Raw genomic sequence first — 13,051 nt, forward strand, 5'->3', positions numbered from 1 at the left:
CAATTTTTCCAACACCATTTATTAAGGAGGCTATCATTCTCCCAGTGAGTTTGTTTGGCCCCTTTATCAAAGATTAGGTGGCTGAGTGTGTTTGTGGTTGTGTCTGTTCCGTCCAGTCTGTTCCACTGATCCTCAGATCTGCAATTTGTGGCTTTAATTGATATTTGTTTAAATAAAGACCATTTACTTAGTGACACATAATTATCATGTTTTAGAAAGATTATTTGCTTTATTGTGTACTAAATTTAAAAGTTTCCAGTTTTTACTTATCTGTCTGCAGAACACTCTTTGGGGCAGGGAATACTTGTGTTACTGCGTCCACCATGCACCCTGGCTACAAACTAGGTTCTAAAAAGGTTTGATGTATAAGTAAAAACAGAAAATTTAACTGGCCTATCTATGGAGCATTTCATTGCTGTTTAATATTTGTTATTATGATTTGCAGTCTTTATTGTATGAACACTGTGAGCAGCTATCATACATTTTCATGAGGCACACATGTAAACTATCATGTTTAAGAAAACTGTAAGCCATAAAATAGACAAATTCACAGTAAAAGAAATCTTTATTTTTTATTTTTTTAATTTATAGCTGGGATAATTGTACTGCTGATGTCTATTGGTTTATTTATTTATTTTGGGTTTTTTTTTTTTCCAATACCGGGAATAGATTTTGCACTTGCCAGGCAGGTGCTCTGCCGCTGAGCTAAATCCCCAGCCCCTTTTATTGGTTTATTGAAAGGAACAGTTAATGTTTAAAAGAAGTCTTTAAAGATATGCTGAAATCTTTAAAAATGCTTTCTGGTAACTTATTAGACAATGACACCACCTTAAAATGATAAGGATATAAAATATCTGGAGCCATCACTTTTATTTTATTTTTTTCATTTTATCTATGTATATTTTATTTTAAAGAGAATAATAAAAATAATAACAAAATAACAGCAACAGAGGCAAAAACAATAAAAATGATACAGGGTTTCAAAACAGAATGATACAAATTAACAGTGGTTGTTATATTAACATATATTGTTATGTTCAACAAAGTTGCCTAGATTACCAGATATAAAAATGCAAGATTGATCAAACCATTAAAGAAAATAAAAAATAATATAAAACCACTAGAAACGATACAGAGCTTCACTAGACAAGATGGTAGGAATTCACTAATTGTTATATTGCATATTGTTGTCTTCAAACTAGTTGTTCAGGTTACCAGATATAAGCATGCAAAATTGGCCAAAAATTTTAAGCATTTACTGTTCCTTTCAATAAACCATTAGACATCAGCAGTACAATTATCCCAGCTATCCTTCTATATACATATATGTTTTCCCTTTCTTTTTTTCTTTTATACCTTTCCTTCTACCACTTTTAAATAATGATTTTTTTTTTCCAGTACCAGGAATCAAACTCACGACCTCACACTTTCCAGGCACTGTGCCGCTGAGCTAAATCCCCAGCCCCACTAATGACATTTTTATACATCCAATATTTACAGAATACTTTTCAAGTACACAAAGAATGTTCCTAAAGATATAAATGTGTTGAACTACAAAATAAAAATAATTCTGTTTTCCATTGCTTTTGTTGCTGAGTATTGAATCCAGGGCCTCATGTGTGCTAAGCATGGTATCTATTATTGAGCTATATCTCCAGCATCCAAAATAATTCTTATAAATTTTAAATATTGAATTTTACACATCATATGTTCTGATCACAAGAAAACTTCTATAAATTATTAATAAAATATAACTGGTAAATTTAGAATTTGATCAATTAACTTCTAAACAATTCCCAAATCAAAAAGGAAAACTCAGGGAAAATTTAAAATATTTTAATTGAAATGATAATGAAAAAAATGTGTGTACATGTGTTTATAAATGTGAGATAATACTACATTAGTTTTGAGAAAAAATAATAGATTCAAGTGCTTTTTTATAAGAAATGAAATGTTTAAAATAAGTTGTCTCGCTTTTCCCTATAGAAGTTAGAAAATAAGTAAATTATACACACATAACCAGGAGAAAGGTAGGAGATTACATGAAGTAGAAATCAAACTATGGAGAAAGTTCATAAGGCCAAATGTTGGCTCACTGAGAAAAATAAGATCTTTTAATGAGGAGGAGGAGAGAGGACATTAGCAGCATCAAAATGAAAGAGTGGCTCTCTCCTCCAAAGTTCCTATAGATATTACAAATAGAATAAATGAGCATCATAAGCACATTATGCCAACAATTGTAAAGGCATTGATACTGGAAAGAGAAGAAAAAGTCTCTCTTTGAATCTAATATAAACATGCTCAGGAGTTTAAAAAGGCACTCGTTAAAACTAAGAAGTGAATTAATGAATACAGGATACCAGATTCACTTAGAAAATATAAGCACATTCCTATATACCAATAGCAAATGCGTAGAAAACAAAATTAAACGATTTTATCTAACAGCTGGTAAGGAAAAATATTTGGGAACAAATTTAACCACATACAAACGCTGTGGAAAACCACAAAGCGTTTCTGAAAGAAATTATAGACCTAAATGAAGGAGATATACAACGTTCGATTTAAAGAAACAATATTGTTAAGACATCTCTATCAAACTGACTTATAGATTCACTATAAACTCCATAAAAACATAAGGCGAATTTTTATATACATTGATAAATTACATGGAAATGTATAGAGAAATGATGTAGTAAAGGAACAAATTTAGAGGACTTATACCTCTTCACCTCAAAGCTTATCACAGACCTATTCTAATAATAATGCTTGGTATTGGTACAAATATAGACTGAGAATAAAGACTAAAAACAGATACACACTTAGTTGATTTTTGATAAAATAGCTAAAAAATACAAAAAGAAGGGAAAATATTTTAATATTCCTTAATATAATTTAATATTTGAATATTCTTTCCAATGAAAGAGAAACAAGTCCATACAATAATATGAGGGGAAAAGGATCCTCAACTCCTATTTACACCATACATAAAAGTCTGTGTGACATAGATCACAAGTCTAAGTGAAAATCCTAAAATGTAATCTTTAATGTGGATGATACACATAAAGTAGGAAGATTTAGACTGGACATAGAAAATATCAACAATAAATGAAAATATTGAGATATGAATCTTCATAAAAATTAAAGACATTCATCGAAGGGTTTGCTAACAAAATGAATAGACAGTCACTGCTGAGAGAAAATATTCACAGCACATATCTGATGAAGGACCTTTGTCCAGATCATATTAAGAATTCTGATAATAAACAGAATAATTAGAAAGGTATTTAGTTTTTAAATGACTAAAAATGTGAATAAGTAGGTAAAAGAGCTAATAGGCACACAAAAAATGCCTGGTACCATTAACCATCAAGATACTCAAAGCCACAATAAGATACCATTTTACAGTGATGGGAATAAGTAAAGTTACACTGAAAAATGTTATGTGATGCAGCTGATGTAGATAGAACTGGAACTGTCATACTTAACTGATGAGAACATGAACGATTCACCCCTCCCAGAGTTAAATATCCACCCCTCTAGAGCTCAGCACTTCCAGTCCTAGATATTTATGGAAGAGAAATGAGAACATCCATCCACACAGACTTCTATACAAACATTCACAGAAGCTTTACCCATGACAGCCCCTAAATGGAAATCCTAAATGTCTACTAACATGAAAATGGATAAAGAAATTATAATATATTCAGAGTAGAACACTGTGCAGCAGTAAAACAGAAATAAGTATTGATTATGAAACATTCATGAATTGTATAGCTCTTTTGCCAATAAGTCAAATAGGAAGGAGTACATGTATAATAAATGCCAAAACTAAAAAAATCTAGGCTGAATGAAATCTGAAAAAAATAGTCACATGAGTGACAAGAGTATTGACTCAGAAGGGGCATCAGGAAACTTTCTGGAGCAGTGATAGGTCCGTGTGTTTCACATCAGTGTGGCATACTTAGATGTCTGCATTTCACTGGCTGTAATTTGTAAATGTAAAGTTCTATAAACAAATATTGAACTCTAGTTATAAAATCAGGTAGGCAAGACAGGTGTGTTAACATTTTTCAGAGAACTAGAACCAATAGGGTGGATATAGAAATGCAGACATAGATATATAGGTATTGGAAAAGAAAGATATTTATTTTGAGGAACTCACTCACAATTATAGGGGCAGGAAAGGCTGAAAGACCCAGGAAAAGCACTTTGGAATTGAATTCCCTCTTCCTGGAGATATTTCAGTACTTTTCTCTCAATGCCTTCAGTTGATTGGATGAGGTCCACCACATTGTACAGGACAATCTGCATTACTCATTGATTTGAGTGCTAATTACATTCAAAAGAGATCTTTATAGCAACATCTAGACTGGTGTGTGTGCAAATAATTGAGTACCTTAGCTTGACAAAATTAACAAAATTAATTATTACAAAAGAGTTATGATCATGAAAATTGGGAAATTCAGAGTCCACTGGACATTTGAGCCACCATTCTGAATACATGGTTTTACTAAGTAGATGCAGACGTAAGTATACAATTATGTATTATCTACACACACACACACACACACACACACACACACACACACACACCATACACGCTCACTTCCTAGCTCTGTCTGCTGAGAGGAGCAAAGACAGACCAGTATCAACAAACATAACCAGCACTTAGGTTTCAGTTTCTAGATACTATTCTACCATCTTCTTAGAGAAAGCATGACTCAGGGTGTGGAAAAGAACACCAATTGAGCTTGGAACACTGTGTACCATGAGGAAGTACTCAAACCATTACATGACCATCACAAAGAGCACAGGTGCCAGCATAAGGAGTTCTGACTGGATAATGAATAAATTCTGTGACAATGAACAAATAGAGTTTCTTTAGAATGGAGATACAAATAAAATAGAGAAACAAATAAAAAGTTTCTCTTTAGTATAAAATGCTACTCTAGTAAGTGTAGAGGAAATACTAACGACAGAAATGTTATGAAACCTTTACACAGCATCTCCCACAAATTGTATATTAAACACAAAGGAGAAAAGTAGTTCTGGAAGTTCTTTCATTGTGCGATCATGGAAGCTTCCATGCCATGAAACAGTTGAAATCCTTTGTCCTTCATCACCATCTTAACTTTGAGGAAGAGCCAATACTCACTCAGTGTCAGATCTGGTACAAGAAGCCAAAGAAGCCACTCTGTAATATTTTTATAAGTCTGCTTTTTTGCTGGATGGAACTGGGCAGTTGCATTTACTGTACTTTTTATCACACTTTCTAAAGATGCTCATGGAAGAAGGTTTACAGAACTGCTTCAGAAATTAACTAGAATGATGAGATAAGTGTATCTGAAGCAACTGGGAGAATTTTGAGAGGGATAAATGACAACGCAGTTTTTACTGTAATATTTTTTAATTTAAAGATTCACCATATATTTTTCCTATACTTTCCATTTTTAATTCTGTTATTATTATTTTGAGTGGTAAAATTGTATTTCTGTTAACAGATTTATCAACTGTCTCATTAGAAATTGATCAATCATTGTATCTGTACTAGAGAAATCTGGCTGACATCACCTTAACAATCAGCAGCATCAAACCAAATCATTATCAAGTGATTCTTCATGTGGTTGCTAAGAAGGACACCATATTATTGATGTGGAATTTCTGCCAAAAATTCATTCTATAGTATGAATATAATCATGAAAAACTATGAGATTAATCCAAATTGAGGGTTATTCTACAAAGTAACTAACGCATACTCCTCAAAAATATCATTCAGAACAGTCAAACAAGATTAATAACTCTTCTAAAATGAGTAAAATCTAAAAGCAATGCATGATAGGATTGACCCATTATCAAGTGAATTCTTGGGAGAGGAAAGATAACTATTAAGGAAATTGTTCATATAATAGATAATAGAATTTGAATATGGGCTGTGATTAAATGATAGTATTGTACTAATGATAAATGACCTGATTTCAACAATTATAAAATGAGGAAACATTATAAAAAGGCATGATACCTCCTCAATTATCTCTACTCTGTTCTCTACTGGTGAGAAAATAAACTATAAACATATATAACATAAACATAAACATACACAAATATCTATATATAAATGTACATAGAAGTATAACTATTTTTCTCATACACAGAATACCTACAACAAAATATGTACTCAGTACATATGTATTCAAGATGAATGAATAAAGCTATTTTCTTATGAGTATAAAAATCTTTTGTAAATTAAAAAACTGTAGCATGAAGATTTTTCCTAAAATTATAATCTTTATAATTCATACATTTTCCATGTTCAGCTAATTATATTATACTACATATGATACAAACATTAAAAATATTATCTGATTAAAAAATTTGAGCACAAAGATAAACAAGTAAAGGAATCCCTCAAAACATTTCAACTCTTCTTCCTAATAATTTTAATAGTAGATTAAAGTCTTAATAGTCAGTAACTTTCTACTTTAACCTGAGTATGACAAATTGGGTCTCAATCCTCTTTCATAGGTTATGAAAATTGTGTAAAAGGTTTCACATCTACTTATTAAAGGTTTTAACTGCCTTTCAGAGTCATTTACAATAGCAGAATTTCTATTTCCCATACCATCAGTCATTCATTTTTCTAGTAGATGCAGCATATGACTAAGTGGTAAGATACCCAGTTCCCAGGCCACTTGGGCTAGGGTGAATCTCTCTTCATGAGGGTTTGAAAATAATTTAAAAAACAAATGTGCAGGAATTTAAACAATTTTGTTACTATTTAGTGACTATTTCACAAACATTAGAAAAATTTTATTAAAAGCAGCTTACTTATATTTTAAAGGAATGGTGATAACAGGAAAATAAAAATATTATTTTGTGAGAAAAATATTTTTCCAATATTGCTAAACCCACAAAAATTTTAGTGAGTATTCTGTATACTCACTGCTGTCAAATGCAAGGCATTTATTATTCTAGTGCACATTTGGAAGTTAGCAAATTTCAAAACTATGGCTCTGTTTAAGGACAGAAGCTACGTGAGAGCTTCCAACAGTGTTTATTAATTGCTTCCCTTATGCCAAGGGCTATATACAGTAATAAATATGCAGATATGGAAGATCTGCTCCCTTTTCCAGCAAATAAGCACCAAATTCTCTGAGCAACAGTAGAACAATCATGACCCACATTGATGAAACACATGATGCAATAATATGGCAAAAGTGTCCAACAGAAGTGCTGATTATGCCTCAGCCAACTTTTGAAGAGTCAGTGTTGTAGTTAAGGTTTACGAGGATAACAATTTAATACAGGACACATAATTTACAGGATTATTTTATAATATTCACCCATGAGTCAAATGTAAAAGATTGCAGGAAATCTGTCCACACACTAGAGACCCAAAGAATCCAGCTGAGGGCCTGGATCCCATGGCAGTGTCCTGCACAAGTCCAGCTGAAGACCTAAAGTCCGTGAAAATGTCCACTAAGGATTCCACTTGAAGCCTAGAGCCCACAACAACGTCTCATGCAAGTCCATACCAAGAATCTGCACTGGAAAGGCCCAAAGATCAGTGGTGGAAACTAGAAAGTCTGTACCAATGGGAAGAAGGATCTGTACCAGCAGGCTGACTGATCTGTATTGGAGCCAGGAAGTGATGCTCAAGGTAAGGACCAGAGCTCCTCTGAAAACACCCACAGGCATTCTCAGCAGTTCCAAGATCCTGAGCTCTTCCAGTAACAGCTGAGTTCATATCAGGAAAGCCAGCATGACAAGCTTCTTCAGGAGATTTAACAGCACACCATCTTCCTTTCTAGTTCTCTTTTTATGTTGCTGGCAACAATACTCAGGTGGGCCTTCCACAGCCAGCACCATGCAGGTTGAGTTCAGCTTGGTGTTATAAGTTGACTGTTAGTTAATCCACCACCATCCACTTGTGGTCAGCTTGATAACCAGACACATTTCCTTAAACCATAGTCTACAGTGGCAGATTTGTGAAAAGTTAATATGTCTTGGTCTGTTCAGATTTACATTAATATAATAATTACTATATACAATTCTTATTGCTCTCATTTCCACACCAAAAGCAAAAGAATCAAAGGGCAATCAAAATTCAAAGTTAAATTCTGAACACTTTAACTACTTAACCTGATTACAAACATATATAAAAACTACATTAGAATCGTATTAAAAGAGCTATTATAATTAAAACTCTTGTTACCCATTAAAAGTTAATGGCATGGCAACACTAAGATATAACCAAGAGCTCTCCTGCATCTCAAATACACTCTTCCCTTTTGGCGAGAGGCCTTAGGTCATTTTTCTATTGTTCTGTTCCTTTTCAACAACTATGCCCCCCCTCTGTTTCATTCTTCCAATCCACAGCTCCACTGGAGCTTCCCCTCTGGCAAAATGCTTCAAATTACCCTGCTGGCTCTTTGCTCTTAATTTCCAACATAGACCTGCCCAAAAGCATTCAATAATAACCATGCCACCATTCCAACCACTGAAATTTTTCTGCCACCCAGGCAATATCTTTAAACACAAGCAAAACACAGAGCAACTTCCTGCCAAAGAACAACATACATCATCCAGTAGCCAATGCAGTCCTTCTAAATAGAAGCCTCTTCAACCTCATCCTTACCAGCAGCGTTTCCATCAATACTCTGATTTTCCAGGCTTTGACCACAGTCTCTAACAAAATTTACAGCATACAGGGCCTGCCTCTTCAGAAAGTCTCTCAAAACCTTTCCCAAATAATTCACAGATTTCTTAAACCACATGGCCAGGCAATGCAACAGCAATAACTCCACTGTCCAGGTACCAATTTTGTTGTAGTCAGGATTTACAAGGTGTGTTGGTTTGGGGCACCATTTTTGCAAGGGGAACAATATAATACAGGACACATACTGTATAAGATTATTATACTAGTCACCCAGTGAGCCATATACAAAAGAGTGCAGGAAATCCGTCCACACACTAAGACCAAGGAAACCAGCTGAGGGCCTGGATCCCACAATAATATACTGCATGAGTCCAGCTGAATACCTAGAGCTCATAATAATGCCTCCCACAAATCCAACTGGAGGGCCAGAGCCCATAACAATATCTCATGTAGGCCTGTTTCATGGATCTGTGCTGAGAAGACCAAAAGATCAGTGGTAGAATCTAGGAAGTCTGTGCCAGAGGATGAAGGATTTGTTCTAGCAGGCTGCGGGATCTCCACTGGAACCAGGGAGAGATGCTCAGAAGAACCAGAGCTCCCCTGAAAGGTACCACAGCCATCCCAGGCAACAGCGAAGTCCCAATCTCCTCCAATAATCAAGATGGCCAAGTTCCCTTCAGGAAAGCCAACACAGCAAGCTTCTCTAGGAGACCAGCAGTGCACCATCTTGCCCTCAGAAGCCAGGAAGCAATGCTCAAAGTAAGGACCAGAGCTCCCCCAAGGTGAACCAAAGCTATTCTCAGTGCCAGTAAGGTCCTGAGTTCCTCAGAGGATGTAAACAGCCAAGTTCATCAGGAAAGCCAGCATGATGAGCTCCTCCAAAACAATCAACAGCTCCTTACAGCTTCTACCAGCTCCCAACAGCCTCTTTAGTTCCCAAAAGCCTTTTTTCTTCTTCTCCAGTTCTGCCTCTTATGCTACTGGCAACAGTCCCCAGGTGGGCCTCCCGCACCCAGCACCACACTTACTCAGTTCAGCTGAGGATTATAAATTGACCATCATTTATCACTCCACTACACAAGGAAAGCAATTTAATATAGGACACATAATTCATAGGATTATTTTATAATATTCACCCAAAGAGTCAAATGCAAAAGAGTGCAGGAAATCTGTCCACATACTAGAGACCCAAAGAATCCAGCTGAGGGCCTGGATCCCATGGCAATGTCTTGCACAAGTCCAGCTGAAGACCTAGAGTCCATTTCAATGCTCCTCATGAGTCAAACTGGAGACCTAGAGCCCACAACAATGTTTCATGCAAGTTTATGTCATGGATCTGCACTGAAAGAGCCCGAAGGTCAATGATAGAAGCTAGAAGGCCTGTACAAGCAAGATGAAGGATCTGTGCCCACAGACTGAGGGATCTGTACTGGAGCCAGGAAATGATGTTCAAGGTAAGGACCAGAGCTCCACCTAAAAGGACCACAGCAATCCTCAGTGACAATGAAGACCCAAGCTCCTCCAGTGAAGAGAACAGCTAACTTAATATCAGGAAAGCCAGCATGATAAGCTTCTCCAAGAGAATCAACAGCACACCAACTTCCCCTCCAGTTCTCCTTTTATGCTGTTGGCAAAAATCCTTGGGTGGGTTCTCCACACCCAGAACCACACTGATGGAGTTCAACTGGATGCTACAGGTTGCCCATTCATTAATCCACCACAGTCAGTAGGAGCTATCCAGGTAAAAAATTTAAAGGAAGATATTTACCAGAAAGTGGGCAGAAAAAACTAAGACAATAGAAAAACATAGATATTTGAGAAACTGGAAAGAGTTGATAAACCTGGAGCAAAAGTTAACTTTAAGAGTGCATGAATAATTAATTGAATACTTTAACATAGACTTGATTAGAAGGAACTTAAGCTACAATAAGAATATAGAATTTTACACTATCCACAAACAGCTATGGGGAAGATGATGTGATCATTTCTACAAGGATGTTCCTTCTGGTGAGTATTGTTAAGACCAGTCAGAACAGTTGTTAATTTTAATAGTATATTGGGCTGGGGATTTAGCTCAGCGGCAAAAGGGCCTGCCTGGCAAGCGCAAGGTTGTGAGTTCGGTTGCTGGTACCGGAGGAAAAAAAAAAAGAGAGTAAAGGACAGGAATGATGTAGTAGAACACTTAGAGCTATTCTCACAAGTAAAAAAAAAAAAAAAAAAAAAAAGTAAAAAAAAAAAAAAAAAAAAAAAAATTTTAATAGTGTATTTTGAGGGTTTGAACTAAATTGGTAGTTGAGGAAAATCATATAGAAATTCACTACATTTTTCTTCTCCTTGTATTTTCCATCATAAAATGAAAAGAACACAGACAAAAAATATTGAAAGATAGCTTCATACATCCTCTCCAGAACTTTCCAGCTCATTTTTACCTTCAAGAGAATTGACTGATCCAATTGAAGACACTGAAGAAAGGAACAGAGCTAAACTTTACAGTCCAGCCTTTTCCTTCCAGTTGGTTTGGAAACAGGCCTGCCACAAGGTGAGGTCATTTCCTTTCTTCCAGCTGAGTAGTCTACATGTTCAGGAACCCATGTCAGAGTTCAAGGTCTGCCTTTTCTAGGAAGTCAGTAGGACTACCTCTTTCTATATATCCTTTCACTTTCATCTTGGGGTGCAAAAGTTACATCTTAGTTCTGCCAGGTGAGTCTTAAGACCTAGACCTCAGTGGAGACAATCCTCATTTTGACCACAGACTCAAACTTCACATTCCAATATACTTTTAGCAGTAAAAAAGCTAGTATTCTAGTTTTATTCAAAATGTCATGTCTGAATTGTTTCATTATCAGTTAGTTTCATTATCTGATAGCTTCATTATCAGAAAACAAAAGAATTCCCAATAACAGAAATAAGAAGGGATACATAGGAATAGATGATTTAAATGGAGATGCATAGGAGGAGCAGAGTCAATGTAACCCCTACATGCAACCTTCCCTCAACAGCTTCTCTACCATAGTCACAGAGAATTGCGATTCAGTGAAAAGTCAATGGACAATTTAGCTTGGAAAATAAATTTCTGTCTCTGTGCCATCTTTTATTGGCATGCATGCAGGCAGAAATGCCCTGACAGGACACTCAGGGAAAGAAGCAATGCTAGACCATGCATCCTCAATCCACCACACTAACAGAAGACAAGAAGACTAGTTTGCTTGCTATCTGTCACTTTTCTACAGTCCACTAAGCCATGACAAAGGAAAACAGTTTGTTAACACAGCGTACTGACTTTTCTAAACGCAGGCTGAGACTTGGCATCACCAAAGATTAGACACTCACTCAGCAATTAATCACATTTCTAAGAAAAACAATGGTAAGATATTAAATAATATGCAAAACATTATAAAAAGAACAGAAGGCATCACACTTCCAAGCTTAAATATATATTTAGATATAAACATAGAGATATAGAAGATGTATAGATGAAGATATGTATATGAATAAAACATGGTACTACCGCAAAAACAGACATGAGTATCATGGAAAAGAATATAGCAGGCAGAAACAACTCCAAATACTTCAATGATTTCACTGTGACAAAGGTGAAACAAATATACACAGGAGGAAAGATAACCTGTTCAATAAATTGTATTGGGAATCTTATACAGTGCAGAAATTGAATCTAGATTCATATTTTTCACCACGTACTAAGCTACAATCAAAATGTATCAAGTAACTAAATGTTAAAACAGAAACACTTAAACTGTTGGAAGACAAAATAGGTAAAACTCTTGATCATAGGCATACATGAGAATTTTATGAATAGAATTCTGGTTGCATGGGAAATAGTACTGGCAATCAACAAATAAGATCAAGTCAAATTTAAAGGCTTCTGGACAGCAAAATAAATGACAAACTGAGTGAAGAGAAAACCTACAAAATAGGAAGAAAACTCCCAGCTATATACTTCAGACAGAGAACTAATATGTAGAATACATAAAGAGGTCAAAAAATTAGACTCTCCAAAATAATAGCACCAATCAAAAAGTGCTTAAAATGTCAGGATAAATTATACTCCCACATTTCCACTCATTAAATGTAAGGTTATGATTTTTACTGAAATTAACTATAACAGAGTGTAAACTCCATGAACAGGGAAACTGAGCATTGTACCTCTGGCATCAAATATGAGAAGACAAAGGACTAAAACACAATCTCAGAACTCCAACCCACTCAGAACAAGTCCAGGAGACATCGACTAGGAGAACTTGGGAAAAAAACACCTGAAATAGCTGAAATGATTGCAATGGAAGCAAAGAAACATCTCCATCAGAACATAGAAGACATCAGATCAGAAATAATCTCTCAGGCAAAAAATGAAATGACAATAATAATGAAAGAATT

The sequence above is a fragment of the Chinchilla lanigera genome, unplaced genomic scaffold (genome assembly GCF_000276665.1).
Source record: "Chinchilla lanigera isolate Chin_1 unplaced genomic scaffold, ChiLan1.0 scaffold00030, whole genome shotgun sequence".
Lineage (NCBI taxonomy): Eukaryota > Metazoa > Chordata > Mammalia > Rodentia > Chinchillidae > Chinchilla > Chinchilla lanigera.